Source organism: Homalodisca vitripennis, chromosome 2 (genome assembly GCF_021130785.1).
Source record: "Homalodisca vitripennis isolate AUS2020 chromosome 2, UT_GWSS_2.1, whole genome shotgun sequence".
Classification (NCBI taxonomy): Eukaryota; Metazoa; Arthropoda; class Insecta; order Hemiptera; family Cicadellidae; genus Homalodisca; species Homalodisca vitripennis.
In genome coordinates this window covers 8,600,015-8,615,685 of record NC_060208.1, presented here as the reverse complement: position 1 = coordinate 8,615,685, position 15,671 = coordinate 8,600,015, and positions in this window count along the sequence as shown.

Sequence of the window (15,671 nt, the reverse complement as noted above, 5' to 3'; positions counted from 1 at the left end):
CAAGAACAAAAGTGCTTCAATGAACATTAAAAAAATGTATAATGTATCACAAGTGCACATGCACTATAAATAACGGGTAATCTAGATTTTAAATACTAAATAACTTCCTCAAAATTTCTTCAAAACATTTCATTCTTGTTAAATATTGAGTACAAAATTAAGTATGGATAAATTTATAGATTAAGTAAAATTTTTCGGTTTTAAAAATTACATATTGGCTATCATTTGTTTTATTTAATTAGAAAATCTAGTACATAAATATATATGTATATATATAAACTAAAAAATGGAAAATGTTTATACACTATTGAGGTCTGATTTTTTTTCTTTTTACAAGTATAAGTACATTTGACTCGATCTTATAATGTCTATGGACTTATTAGAAATTATTGTGTTATTATTTTGAAACTACCTTATGTACTTTTATAATTTTCAATGTTATTGTAGATCAATTAAAAGAATAACAGTATCACTGACATTTACAATGTTAATTTGATCCCTGAAGATAAAATCAAATACGAGTTCTTAAAACGTACTGATTTTGCTGTTTTTCTATACAACGATGACAAAAGACAGTAAAACTTTCACCTCATGTACACATATTTATAAACTAATTGAATCTACCAATGTGTACAATAAGCCAATTCCAATATGGAGCTAGTTATGTTACGATGCAATTAGAAAGATTAGGCTTAGCTGTAATAATGAGTGAATTGAATTAATGTTTGTGCACTAAATCTAAAAGAGTATATTAAGATTGTAACTAAAGGTAACATTTTAATCTCAGCTATCTGTTACTATAAATATAATTTCCATTTTTTTAATTACTACAAATACAAAAATTACTAATTACAATATACGTATTATATTTATGTAAAAGTTTATAAAACTACTAACGCATAAATAATGGATTTCAAATTAGAATGGATTACACTAGTCTTTTTATAAATAAATTACATCATTCAAAACCATAACTATCAAAGACTCCAGTAGCTAAGAGTTTTGTGTGTGTTAGTTTATAAGATGCAAATGCCTTTACCGTTGACTTATAGCTCAATATCAGGTCTCTATTGTTGAAGAACAATGGCGTCTTAAGAACAATGGTTGTGTCTCTGGTAAATGTCCGTTGGAATATTAAAGTTCAGCGGTAAAATTTACATTAAAAAATTAATGTTTTGTCTTAATTCAGTCGAAATTATATACTATCAATACCAACACAATAATTCGTGAGTAGAGATATTTATCTTGAAAATCTTACTATTACATCTAATTATTTTAGCTCAGTTTGTAATTTTATTACCTGCTAGTTGCTACCCACGGCTTCGTTCGCAATTTTATACTACTTAGTACAAGCACTTATCATGTTATATGAAGGAGTCTTATGAAATTGTTCAAACGTTAGTAATCATACATCAGGTAGGCTACATATTATTCCATTTTTCATGGTTAAGAAGATCATAGTTTAAACTAACTAGTGTAAAATGTTTTGCACATGCAGATGCAATTCTGGTTCCAATTAATTGTACAGTATTTCTAAGCCATATTTAAATTTGCCTTGTTACCCTGATCAAATAAATACAAATACATTCTACTTCGGTTTATTACTAGCCCTTGTCATAAACTTGGGATGTATGAAATTCCCAATGTCATAGTTTAGTTTCTCTTGTTTAAATTCAATTAAGATCCTCAGTTGAGTTTGCCTTATTGTCCCGATCAAAAATTATATTCGTATGTAGCTATCTAAAATATACTTCAGCCATAGGCGTCCACTTCCAGCTCCTAAGATATTTCAGTTGCCGTATTTGAGTTTTCCTTGTTATCCCAATGAAGAAAATATACATATATACGAAGAAGCATATTACGGTGTATAGGAAATCCTATATTAAAAACCCTTATTAAGTTCATGCAATTTAAAGAAATAATTGTCTATAAGGGTTTTCGTTATAGAAGTTTTATGGACTGTAGTCTGAGAAAGAAGGTATCGTTCAGGCATGTTAGTGTTCATTTCCCCGCTTTTCCTTAAGCCACTTTTAATACGACATATCGCAATGCCAAGGAGCCCATCAGTTTCGAGTACCTTAAGTGAAAATATGTCAGCTATGTTCATGAGCGTTAGTTTTATACCAATGTTTAAATGGTATTTACAATGCATGAGACGTTTAAAATAGTCAATGTAGGAGTCTGGAATAAAAGGTAGATATTAACTTAGTCTTTGCAATGTGCATTAGAACTGATCAATCCCTGTTATATTTGAAATTGTAAAAAAATGATTCTGCCTCTTTGACGAACTTCAACTGAAAGAGTCAACAGCTGTTTACTGTTAGTTAAATTTGGATTATAAAACGTAGTTATTACCATTTTTTTCTTGTTAAAAATACACCAGGTAATATTTTAAATATTTCTATTCATAGGATTTTAAATATTTAACGAATTGGTTTAACCGTTCTTAATACAAGCACTTAGCAATACATCGCTGAACAATGGCAAATGTCTGGAAAAATTCTGTTTCTTCACAATCCTTCCGCGGTCAAAAACAAACTTCAAACTTAAGTCTGTGTTGAAGTGGTTCCAATACAATTCGTCGAGCACTCAACTTTCACACAAGCTTTACCTCGAATCTTTCTTCGTAAATGCCTCGTGATAGATTTATTGGTTCCCAATCTTTAACCAATATAAAATGTTGTTTCAAAGGTTATATGGCTTCATACAAACCTTTAACTGAGCGTCATATTTACTTATGGTAGTATTTTATTTATCATTTATCAATACGTAAATTACTATAAACATTTCATACATATGAAATATATATATTTCATTACTTTAATTGCTGTAGAAATTATTACCGATTTTAATTATGATCGGTAAGAATTAAGAATGTTCTTACGTATTCTGACTGTCAGACAAACACAAATTTGTTTGTGAAGTACGATAGTTGAGTTAGTAGAGATAGTAGACTAAGCCAGTTGAAATAGTAAAGTTGTTGAGATATTACAACATTGAGATGGTACGATAGTTAAGATAGTACCATAGTTAAGACAGTGATAGTTGAGATAATCGTCCCCAAAAGTTCTTACGGAACCCCACAGTTTAAAGAGGGTTTCTTGAATGTTACACGAGCAAATCACATCGTTTATAATTTGTGATATTAGGATTTTCAAATGTAGTACAGCTGCTCAAGATAAATAATTTCGGGACTAATATAAAACTCGGGAATAGCTACTAGCGGCTTTGCACGCAATTTCGTAGTCTTTGTACGTTCATGAGCACTTCTGATTCGAGTAACTTATACGAGTATTTCCAAAACTAAAAATGAAAACGAAAAAATTCAACAAAATAAAAATAAGAAACGTTTCATACAAAATAATTAATCTGTTATAATTAAAAATGAAAATATGAAAACTAAAATAAGTAAAATTGAACGTTTATAAGGAGTAATTATGAATATTCAGGAATCTTTTATATTATACACTTTAAAATACTTTGTGTCTGCAAAAATAATAACTGGATTACAACTAATGAATATGATCAAGTTTATACGACAATTCCCCCAGCCCGCTTTTTGATCATATTAACTAAAAGACTTTTTTAATATACTCAGCAGTTCAAGCACTAGACATTTAAAACGACGAATCGGGTGATCAGACCGAATAAAGCTTTTTGTATTCTTCTCCTCTCTAACCTTCGTTAACCCTCGACCCTGGGTTTTCTTGTGACCTTTGAGTCCAACTCAAGAGTCCATCTTTTTATTATAGAGAAGTATATAGAATCAATAATAATCATATATTGGCAGGTTTATTGCATAACTGCATTTAACTGCTTTTTTCCAGTTCCTTACTGATTTTAACCATTTTTATTTTTTATATGAAATATATAAATTTACAAATACAGTTTTAAATTTTCGTATTTTATAATATTTTACAATTATGTAGAAATGCTACCCCCTTCTGAACTTGTTTGGTACAAGCAACAAAATTTATAAACTACTAATTTATGTTATGCATGATATTTACTTAAACTCTACAATACATTCATTTATTTTTTAAACAGATTCAAAAATTATCGATTATACCCAAAGTAAGCCTTCAATTTATTTTTACATTTGTACCAAACACATGCACATTCCAGTAATTACGGGATGATGATCTACAATATCCCTAAACACCATTACAAATTTTCATAAATTAGCTTCAAATATATTACAAAGCTAAAAAAGCTTTACTGAAACTATGCGAACAATGAACATGAATTTGTAACTAAACCATATACAGTTTACGAATCCCTAAAGTGTATAAATGATGCAGTGTATAAATATAATTATATTATTGAATGAGTTATTTTTCATCATAAATATTCACTCTCTCTTTCTCCCTCGCTCAAAAAACATCGAAACCTGACTCTAGTGAACCGTACCATCAATAGAATATTAAAGTGAAATCGTAAAAGCTCTTACTAAAGCGTATTCTGACGGGATCAATCGATAATGGATGTCTGATACGTGACTGGCGTATTGAATGAATCAGAGTAATCAATAACGTTTCTACCGCTGTTCTGTCCTGCAAGGGTTCAACCTTTACTGTCTATATCAGCCGTAGTGCAGTATTCAGGGGTATAGTGTCCATAAAGGGTATAAGTGATACATTTAAATGTCACATTTTCTCTGTTAGGTGAGAAGACAATTCTCCTCAACAAGTATCCTTACCTGATAAATAAAACAGGGTTAAACCTACAAAAGTGTGTGTTATACATTTTGTAACATATAACGATGGCCCTGTAATTATCATTTTAAACCTGCTATTATCAATAACAATCTTAAAACACAGGGTAGTTTATAATTTGATTTAACCAACAGGAGTATTGTACAGGAAGATTACGGATATTAACATTCTATTACTAGGGTAAGCTCGTTTGCATACCGTTGTACAAAAGCTGGGTAGATGCAGATTTGCCGAAGTGAGGAAGTTCTATGTGGCCAAAAGCATCCGGGCCTGCCAATAGTGATGGATGATCTACAGTATGTTGTGAAGCATAGACTGCAGCTGTAGATGAGGCCAAAAGCATCCTGGCCTGCCAATAGTGATGAATGATCTACGGGCTGTTGTGAAGCACAGACTGCAGCTGTAGATGAGGCCAACAACATCCGGGACTGCCAATAGTGATGGATGATCTACGGGCTGTTGTGAAGCACAGACTGCAGCTGTAGATGAGGCCAACAACATCCGGGACTGTCAATAGTGATGGATGATCTACGGGCTGTTGTGAAGCACAGACTGCAGCTGTAGATGAGGCCAACAACATCCGGGCCTGCCAATAGTGATGGATGATCTACGGGCTGTTGTGAAGCACAGACTGCAGCTGTAGATGAGGCCAACAACATCCGGGACTGTCAATAGTGATGGATGATCTACGGGCTGTTGTGAAGCACAGACTGCAGCTGTAGATGAGGCCAACAACATCCGGGCCTGCCAATAGTGATGGATGATATACGGGCTGTTGTGAAGCACAGACTGCAGCTGTAGATGAGGCCAACAACATCCGGGCCTGCCAGTAGTGATGGATGATCTACGGGCTGTTGTGATTCACAGACTGCATCTGTAGATGAGGTCAACAACATCCGGGACTGTCAATAGTGATGGATGATCTACGGGCTGTTGTGATTCACAGACTGCAGCTGTAGATGAGGCCAACAACATCCGGGCCTGCCAATAGTGATGGATGATCTACGGGCTGTTGTGAAGCACAGACTGCAGCTGTAGATGAGGCCAACAACATCCGGGACTGCCAATAGTGATGGATGATCTACGGGCTGTTGTGATTCACAGACTGCATCTGTAGATGAGGCCGACAACATCCGGGACTGTCAATAGTGATCGATGATCTACGGGCTGTTGCAAAATACGAAATGCAGCTGTAGATGAGGCAAATGTGGCGCTACTAGCACTTCAGTGTGTGATATGCACGTGTGAGCCTGTATCAGAATTCTTAGATTTGTTCATTATACCTTTTAACTTTTTATTATTACAAAGCTATGCTGCAGAGAAGTGAACATTAAGCCTTCACATTGACCTGAAGTAATTATCTTCCAAATATTATTGATCAAAATACCATAGTTTATAAGCTTTAGTTTGTTAGCTTTAGCTTGAATTGAGCTTAAATGTAAGTGATGGACATGTCAAAGTATATCTCGTCATACTTGTAATTGAAAGGAAACTTAAGGAAACTTTAAAAAAACGCAATTTTTCAAAATTAATGTTCTATATTTAATTTTATTTATGGATATTTTAACAGTATCCAATATTAAACATGATTAAACGACCACATTTCAGACAAGGATGTCTATTTTCATTGTTACTGTTACGTATTCAAATCTCTTGAACGTCTACAAGCAGATGCATTCAGTTGCACTTATCTTTGAAATGATTCACTTTCCCTTTTCAAAGTCAAAATATCTTTATTTACATCGTCTTCAAGACTAGTAGTGGCGTCAACATGATACTCGTATAATACATAGTAATACATTGAAACAATGAAATAGAACTAAAGTAAAAATACCACATTTAATCTTTTGTCTTTATAAACATGGTTGTCTCCCAATAATTGTAAAATTCGTTTAAGGAATAAAACGATCGTTCTTACAGCCAGGTTTTTAGATGTCTTCTAAAATGAAGGTGTCTGGTTGTCTTTATTTCCTCCGGTAGTATGTACCATATTTTTGCTCCAGTGTAACTCGGTTTCTTCTCAGTGGATGTTAGTCTGTGTACTGGAAGGCAGAATTATCTTGCATTTCTGGTGTTGTACTGATGATATTGTATTCCGCTGCGTGCAGTTTCAGGTGCATTAATGAAGACATAGGTAGCAGTTTCCATAATATTATAAAGGTTGATGACTGTAAGACTCTTCAGTTCACGGAAAGCTCCTCTACAGGTTTCTCTAGGTGGTAATATCCCCAGTATTCTGATGGCTCTTTTTGTTGAGTTAAGACACGTTGAATGTTAAACATAGAGGTTCCACCCCAAACAGCAATACCATACCGCAGGTGGGATTCAAAGAAAGCGTGATATGCAGTCTTGGCTGTAGTTAAGTCGCTTATGGTCATCATTCTACGCATCACAAATAATCCTGAACTTAGTTTACTGCAAAGGGAGTTAATATGGGGTGTCCATGATAAATTGTCATCTATTATAATGCCAAGATAATTGGTTGAGGTTCTTCAAGATCAGGGAGTCGCCCTACGGTCTTTCTGTCTCTCCCAAATATTAGTTGTTGACTTTTACTTTCGTTAGCTTTATAAAGCCTCTCTTGTAGAATTGAAACATAATTCATAGACAAAAACAGTAAGTTTGTAATATTTTTAATTAAAATTTTTCTATTTAATTTTAATTCATATCCCGTTACGAAGAGACTGTTTTGGAGCATATCTACTTTAAAAGATATCACGCTCTCTCTAGCTCCCCTGAGATTGGGCTGAAAAAATATTTATCAATGCTTCTCTGTCTCACACAGAAATCTTAAGAGTAAGGTGAAAAATGTAAAAACCCTTTTAATTAAATTATAATTGGAGTATTTTAAATACATATTCATTTGTTAGATTATGAAAGCTCTTTTTACCATTTCAAATAAATTCTTTGTAAAGGATACAAAATGAAGGGCTTTTCGACGGAGAATTCCTTAATGTAAGCCATTTTCCAAAGAGGAACATTCTGATTGAACAAAGGCAGAATTAAGATTACAAAGAAGACACTAATATAACTCTTTAGGTTATAACCTCTCAGTCGGCAGTTGGTTCTTCATGGTTACTTCTAATCATGATAGCGTCTTGATAGTTATTATACATTCATGGAATAGATCTACATAACACTGTTTAGTTTACGTGATTAAACACAGTTCCTTTTCTTTTCTTATTCTAATAAAGATACGATACTTACAATATATATGTTGGTGCACATAAGACAGCTATGATACGAAGGGTTGACTCAATGTGAATGTTGAATTTAGCTCTATTTCTGTATTCGCTTACTGCAGGGTCTGAAATCTAACATTATCCCAAACTCGATGCCTGGAATCTGAGTCCACATGACTGAGATTAATGCCCATAATCCTTCCTCATGGATCTTGACAGGAGACGGCCTTTAACCCCTTGAATACCCCGTCACTCAGAAATCGGCACAAATGTCGTTTTTGAACTAAGTGAAATTTATCAGCATCAATTCCTAATAAAACAAAAACATTTGGTGACGTAGAAGTTCAAAACCTATTCCCGGCGTCACGAAGAGTTCTTAGTTATGTTCGTGTTGCATCGTTTCGACATTAGAGACACATAGGCTTTAAATTATCTCTGTTTGGTTTATCCAGCAATATCATTTCGCCAATTTTAAAGATTTTAAATTGATAATACGCAAAGATTGATGTTAAAATAACTAAACTATAAATAAAACTTATGCGCTGTTTCCAGTCACCCAATGTATATATCAGCAATTTGACAGTATACAGGCTGAAATTGCAAATGTTTCCTTCAAATTCTTTAAATCCATAGTTTTGCTGAATGTTCGAAAGAAAAGTCAGTTTTATCAAATATATTGCGTTTGATCAAATCTGTTTATAATGAATACTTGTCTGGAAGAGTCAAAAGTAAGGATTACTTATGTACTTAACGTATTCTCCACTTGAAGATATCTGGAGAAAATATAAATTTAAAAATCATAAAAGAATTGTTCCCTTAATGTTGCAAAACTTTGTGTTGGAATTAGTAAAAATATATTCATTATTCTTATAATTATAATTTGCATTAATTTGAATATTTTAAATTTTTACAATCAATAGCCTTTTTACAGTAATTTTACACTGACAAAGTAAATAATTGTATTAGACTGAAATACACACAAATGAATGACTAAAAAACGAGCACATTCAAAGTAAAATTTACAATTTTTATTACCCATATCATTACGATGAAAACAATTACACTGAGGATTACAGTATAAAAAAATACTATATTTGTTATTATAATACAGCTGTTTTTCTTAAAGAAATGTATGGATGTTCTGTTGGCTCTACAAAATAAGCAATGTTTTCCAGCTATGAAGTTAATTGTTTACAAATTTACATGTTGAAATTTACACTACATCCAAAAAACGCAAACTAACAAAAAAAACACTCTTTTATTTTACAAAGTTAGTCGAAGAAAAGTGATAATAGTGACTAGGTTGTCCAATTATTTTTGCAAAGATTTGTTAGTTAAACCTTTAGAATAATTTAAATTAAAGAATTAGTTGTATTCTTATTTAGTTAAACAATTAGTCAGTTAGTCTCAAGTTTCATCGCGAAAGTCAGATTGACGGGATATCAACAGCAATCTAACAGTTTTTTCATTACCGAAATTGCTGAATGGATCAATATTATTGATAAATCTCTTCAATTATACGCTTCCGCGTTGTGTTAAGATTTTTTGTTTTATTGATCATAGTTTCCAAATTCTGTTTCAATTCTTAATGAAAATAATAAAAGTGCCAAGGCAATTCATTGGCATATGTATATAATTTACGGGTCGTCGTGATAATGGAAACGTCAGATGATGATGATGATGATGTATATAATTTATTCGGATGGGGGAGCTAAGTTACTGGGTGGTTTAGGAAGTATAAAATATCCTCCACAAAAAAGAGGCACAGCAATATTCCTACTGGAAATAATTGAGTTTTAAAACCTCATACATGTGTTCCAGCTTAAATTAATTTATTGTGTAATTTTGTATCTTTAAAATTTTAGTGGGTAAGAGGCCTAAACCACCCCTTTATATACAATCTTGGGCTATAGAGATTACAATCAGTACCTCTGTCGTATAAACGAATGACTGACAAGTGACAGGCAATATTCTACAACTCGTCTGTCTGTGAAAGATTTGTTTTATTCGATGTTTTATCAAACTGATGTATGAAATGTATTATGCATATCCTGACTTTGGGTGTTATATAAAGTTAAGGGCGTGGCTCTACATAGACGATGCAGTGCTTTTTACTGCGATTCTGTTTGAGGAGCTAGAGAGACGAATCTTAATGACGTCTGAGAAATCTCTTGCAAGGAGACCTCATTCCCATATTTAAATGCTAAGGCTCAGAGTACTTACAATATATAGCTGGTAATCTTGAAATACGAGGTATACAGAATATATTTTAATACTGCAAAGCAGTTTTAAATGATCACGTTTCTGTTTAACGTTATGTGTAATTTCTTACGTAATTCTATTTACTATAGTATTATAAAACCAAATGTACTTCTCTGCATAGAGCTAAGCAAATCTGATTTCCATCTACTGTTATTATCACATGCTTTGAAATATATGATCTAAAAGGCCTCCTTATAATAAGAATCCTTAATATTAAGAACAATCTTAGCAGTACACATAAAGTAGATGAGAAGGGTTTAATCAATGTGACTGTTAAGTTAAGCTCCAGTTCACCTTTCTCACAGAATTCACTCCTGGAATCTGGAGTCATGTTCGTCTGAAGGGATATAAAGTTGGCAACGAACAAACTCAACATGAACTCTTTATATCGTTTCGAAATCAGAGACAAAATAAAGTGTAAGCTAGGTAAAGAGGTATTCTCATTGTCTCGCCAGGTGCACAAAATAGTGACTAATAGGAAGGTGAACTGGAGCTAAATTGACTATTCACAAATCTTGGCAGTGTCATAATGGAACTATTCTTATTCATGGAATACGAAGATTGTCTGATTTCGATTGCATGTTTGAAGTGTTTGTTACTGCATAAAAGCTAGACACAATAATTGTCTATATGTCTGTTAAGTTTTTAATTTAGTACAGGTCTAAACTATTATGAATGTACGAGTTATACAGAAATAAATGTTACATTTTATATCAAGAATCCACCCTGAAATTGTTACCTAACTTAAATATATTCTGTATAACTAACATAAAATATACACCAATACTAGTAATAAGGTCATACATCTAAGTGCAATAATATATTCCCTATGAGGCTTGGTATATCGTCACTGATTAATATTAAACATGTACCAATTAGTTACTAAATCATAGTGGAAAAGCGAATACGTGAAACATCAACCCTTTCTGCTCTATTGCTGAACTAATAAAAGTGATTCTGCAATTACATCAACGGTTTCTTGGATGAGGGCGATTAAACGCTATGCTTTTATAGTTGTTGTGGAGATAACTGATTGATAATTGTTGATAAATTGTCAGTTTTCAAAATATTTCGAGAAACGATTAAATCATAATACCAATCCAATTAAAACTACGGGCTTAATTATTTGAGAATGGCCTTGTAATATGCATATTTTAACCATAAATTATTTTGAAATAGCATTTTAAAACGTTAAAGGATATAACAACGTTTAAACTTATATTATTTCCGTAAATGACATAAATTTTTACTTAAACGAGTTAAAAACGGTTTTTTATCAAAACGTTCCTTGAAATACATTAAGCACTGTTCATTCTTTTTATAAGTTCCGTTATATTTTTCCATTTAAAAATATAACTTTTACTTTAAATGTTGAACTTTACGTAAGGGAATCGTAATACAATTTGAGTACAAGAGATGTATAAAAACCTATAAAATATAAATATATATCAATTCATTGACATTATGTATTTTTCAACCAATGTTTTTTGTAAAGTTTTGAGTTCCTCAACAGTTTCCGGATCTCACAGCAGGATATACGACCTCTGTAAATACACCATAGTTTGGTACCTGCAGTTTGGAATCAGTTACAGAACTACACGTACATGCACAGCAGCAAACATTAACGAATAATGTAGAGATTGAAATGTTTCGACAGTACGCAAATTTTTAAATACATTCTCTCATATTTATAAACTAAACTGCCCCAAAACAATATTGGTACCTATATTGGCAGAACCAGAACCAACATAGCTTGGTACATAAAGCTCGCAAATATTGATGTTGGATATCATAACCGATAACCAACCGATGATAACCCAACATTCTCACCTTAGTTGAGAGGACGGTCAATGTTATTTTGTAGACTTTGTGATATTAATACTAGGTTCACCTTCACCCAGCATTTGCTGTTTATGATACAAAATGATCATCATGCAGTCAGTTGATTCAAGTAGTTTGTTTAGATAATATGTCATCCGTTTTTATTTTTATGCTTATCAACGACACCACAATGTGAAAATATTGTTCCCGTTGTAGCAAAACAGGGAGGAGTTTAAACACTCGTATATTTAAAGCTAATTTTAAATTTCCAGTGACGATACAAACATCTTGAAATAGAGAAAAATGTTTTTTTCCGCCATCCACTATAAACATATGCTAATTTAATGTTTCATAACAACTATGAATTCATCGAGAAATATATTAGCATTTGTGAATGTAGAGTTCAGCTCCAGTTCACCTTCCTCTTGGTGCAGTGTCTGGAATCTGACTGTCAGTCCGTTATTGACTTTACGCTGTCAAGTCTGTGACAGTTTCAGATTCCAGACGCTAGTTCTGTGTACAAGACTCAGTTATTACCACTTAATTAGAATAGATTATCAATTAATGATACAAGATTAATAGCCAAATTTATAATTCGCTTTGTTGCTAAATACATCGATTAAATCAGCCTCATTATTTTCCTTCAGAGAAACTGCTAAGGAGTCTACTTAATAAAACAGATCCGTTTATCTAACACAATGTAAAATAATCAGGTAAACCGTTTACTAATAGAGAGAGCTCAGAGCTTTAGCACGAAAAGTATCATTGATCTTTGTGGCACAAACAGCGCATTAGTCTTAATACCCTAACTTAGAAAAGTACCTCAGTAGTCTTACCTCACACAAACAGCTAAATTGTGGCTTTTGAAGTAAGTTCGCGGTAATATTTTATTGTGATGTAAACTAAATTAGTACCTTTGTAACAATTGTTTGATCATTTAACTCTTTCGATATTAGCGTGACTGATGGTAGATTCCTTCCTCTATCGATTTGACGGAAATCTAGGTTGAGTGTTTATACAATGCAGATTGGCAGTGGGCTCCTGGACTATAAAATCCCTTCTCTGTGGTTACGTCCTGATACGTTATTCAGATATACGGTAAGGAAATGTATTAACCAAGCGTTATTTGCTAATACTAGATGTACGCCACACAGCATGTCGTAACAGGCTTAAATAAGGATGCGTGGAAATTTTAAAATCTATAGCTCATTTTATTCTCAAGATGTTCTGTAGAAAAATAGAGATAAAGACAAATCATACAAATAAGAAGTTGACACGAAAATTACAAACAAGAGAACTCATTCTTGAAGAAATGAAGTTTTATACTAAAATTAAAGGTCTACATATGACATCTGTCTAACTGTTTTCATTGAATTTGGGTTACATATATAATAGTTTTATTACATTTACAAAAAATTATTAAGAAACATTTTTGTCAAAAATCTTCAAATAATTTGGAAAATAATCGAATTCTAAAATATTTTTCTTGATTTAGAGACAATTCAATAGTTTGAGATGTTAATTGCCAATAATTTAATTTATAATTATGAGATAGTTAACGTTATAACATATTTGTTAAGCTTAAACTATTATAAAAGTAAACGATATCCCATTTATCTGTTCCATATAAATACATTTCGTTTCACATTTCATGGCTAAAGAATATCTATAATGAGTGCACTATCAAAATAATATAGGTTTCTCAAGAGAATTCTGGGAGGTACAATTTCAGATCTCGCGCGTGCATCTGAGGTCGGTGATAACGAAATGTGTTCACTGATAAATTTCCTAATTTAGTACCTGAGGTTTGTTTCAACAGCATGTAGTTACGTCTGTAAATGGCAACTAAACACGTAGGCAGTAAGTGATATGAGCTAAGGATTGAGGTATTGATTCAGCTGCAGCAGTTGACTTTCAACAACAACAAACTTTGCCGAGAATATTCAACAGTTTCAGAACAACAGTGCTTTTGGTAGCTGTTACCCCAACTAAAAAAAATTGGCTTTTTGTAACTAAGAATTATAACATTCTAGAGTAAACATTTCTCAATAACAGTATTTTGGTGTCTGCTATTATTAGTAATCTACTCCTAGTAATTTACGTGTTATTATTGACAAATAAAATCATTTGTATTTTGATACTTTCTGTGTTTGACCTGTGTAAGTATTGTTGCACTTCCTTCTAGCAGACAGAGCGTGTATTCAGTTTGTATTTGATACTTTCTGTGTTTGACCTGTGTAAGTATTGTTGCACTTCTAGCAGACAGAGCGTGTATTCAGTTTGTATTTGATACTTTCTGTGTTTGACCTGTGTAAGTATTGTTGCACTTCCTTCTAGCAGACAGAGCGTGTATTCAGTTTGTATTTGATACTTTCTGTGTTTGGACTGTGTAAGTATTGTTGCACTTCCTTCTAGCAGACAGAGCGTGTATTCAGTTTGTATTTGATACTTTCTGTGTTTGACCTGTGTAAGTATTGTTGCACTTCCTTCTAGCAGACAGAGCGTGTAGTCAGTTTAATTGTATTTGATACTTTCTGTGTTTGACCTGTGTAAGTATTGTTGCACTTCCTTCTAGCAGACAGAGCGTGTATTCAGTTTGTATTTGATACTTTCTGTGTTTGACCTGTGTAAGTATTGTTGCACTTCCTTCTAGCAGACAGAGCGTGTATTCAGTTTGTACTTTCTGTGTTTGACCTGTGTAAGTATTGTTGCACTTCCTTCTAGCAGACAGAGCGTGTATACTTTCTGTGTTTGACCTGTGTAAGTATTGTTGCACTTCCTTCTAGCAGACAGAGCGTGTAGTCAGTTTAATTGTATTTGATACTTTCTGTGTTTGACCTGTGTAAGTATTGTTGCACTTCCTTCTAGCAGACAGAGCGTGTATCGAGTTTGTATTTGATACTTTCTGTGTTTGACCTGTGTAAGTATTGTTGCACTTCCTTCTAGCAGACAGAGCGTGTATTCAGTTTGTATTTGATACTTTCTGTGTTTGACCTGTGTAAGTATTGTTGCACTTCCTTCTAGCAGACAGAGCGTGTATCGAGTTTGTATTTGATACTTTCTGTGTTTGACCTGTGTAAGTATTGTTGCACTTCCTTCTAGCAGACAGAGCGTGTATCGAGTTTGTATTTGATACTTTCTGTGTTTGACCTGTGTAAGTATTGTTGCACTTCCTTCTAGCAGACAGAGCGTGTATTCAGTTTGTATTTGATACTTTCTGTGTTTGACCTGTGTAAGTATTGTTGCACTTCCTTCTAGCAGACAGAGCGTGTAGTCAGTTTAATTGTATTTGATACTTTCTGTGTTTGACCTGTGTAAGTATTGTTGCACTTCCTTCTAGCAGACAGAGCGTGTAGTCAGTTTAATTTGTATTTTGATACTTTTTGTGTTTTTGACCTGTGTAAGTATTGTAGCACTTCCTCTAGCAGACAGAGCGTGTAGTCAGTTTGTTTGTATTTTGATACTTTCTGTGTTTGGCCTGTGTAAGTATTGTTGCACTTCCTTCAGCAGACAGAGCGTGTAGTCAGTTTAATTGTATTTGATACTTTCTGTGTTTGACCTGTGTAAGTACTGTTGCACTTCCTTCCAGCAGACAGAGCGTGTAGTCAGTTTAATTGTATTTGATACTTTCTGTGTTTGACCTGTGTACGTATATGTTTCACTTCCTTCTAGCAGACAGAGCGTGTAGTCA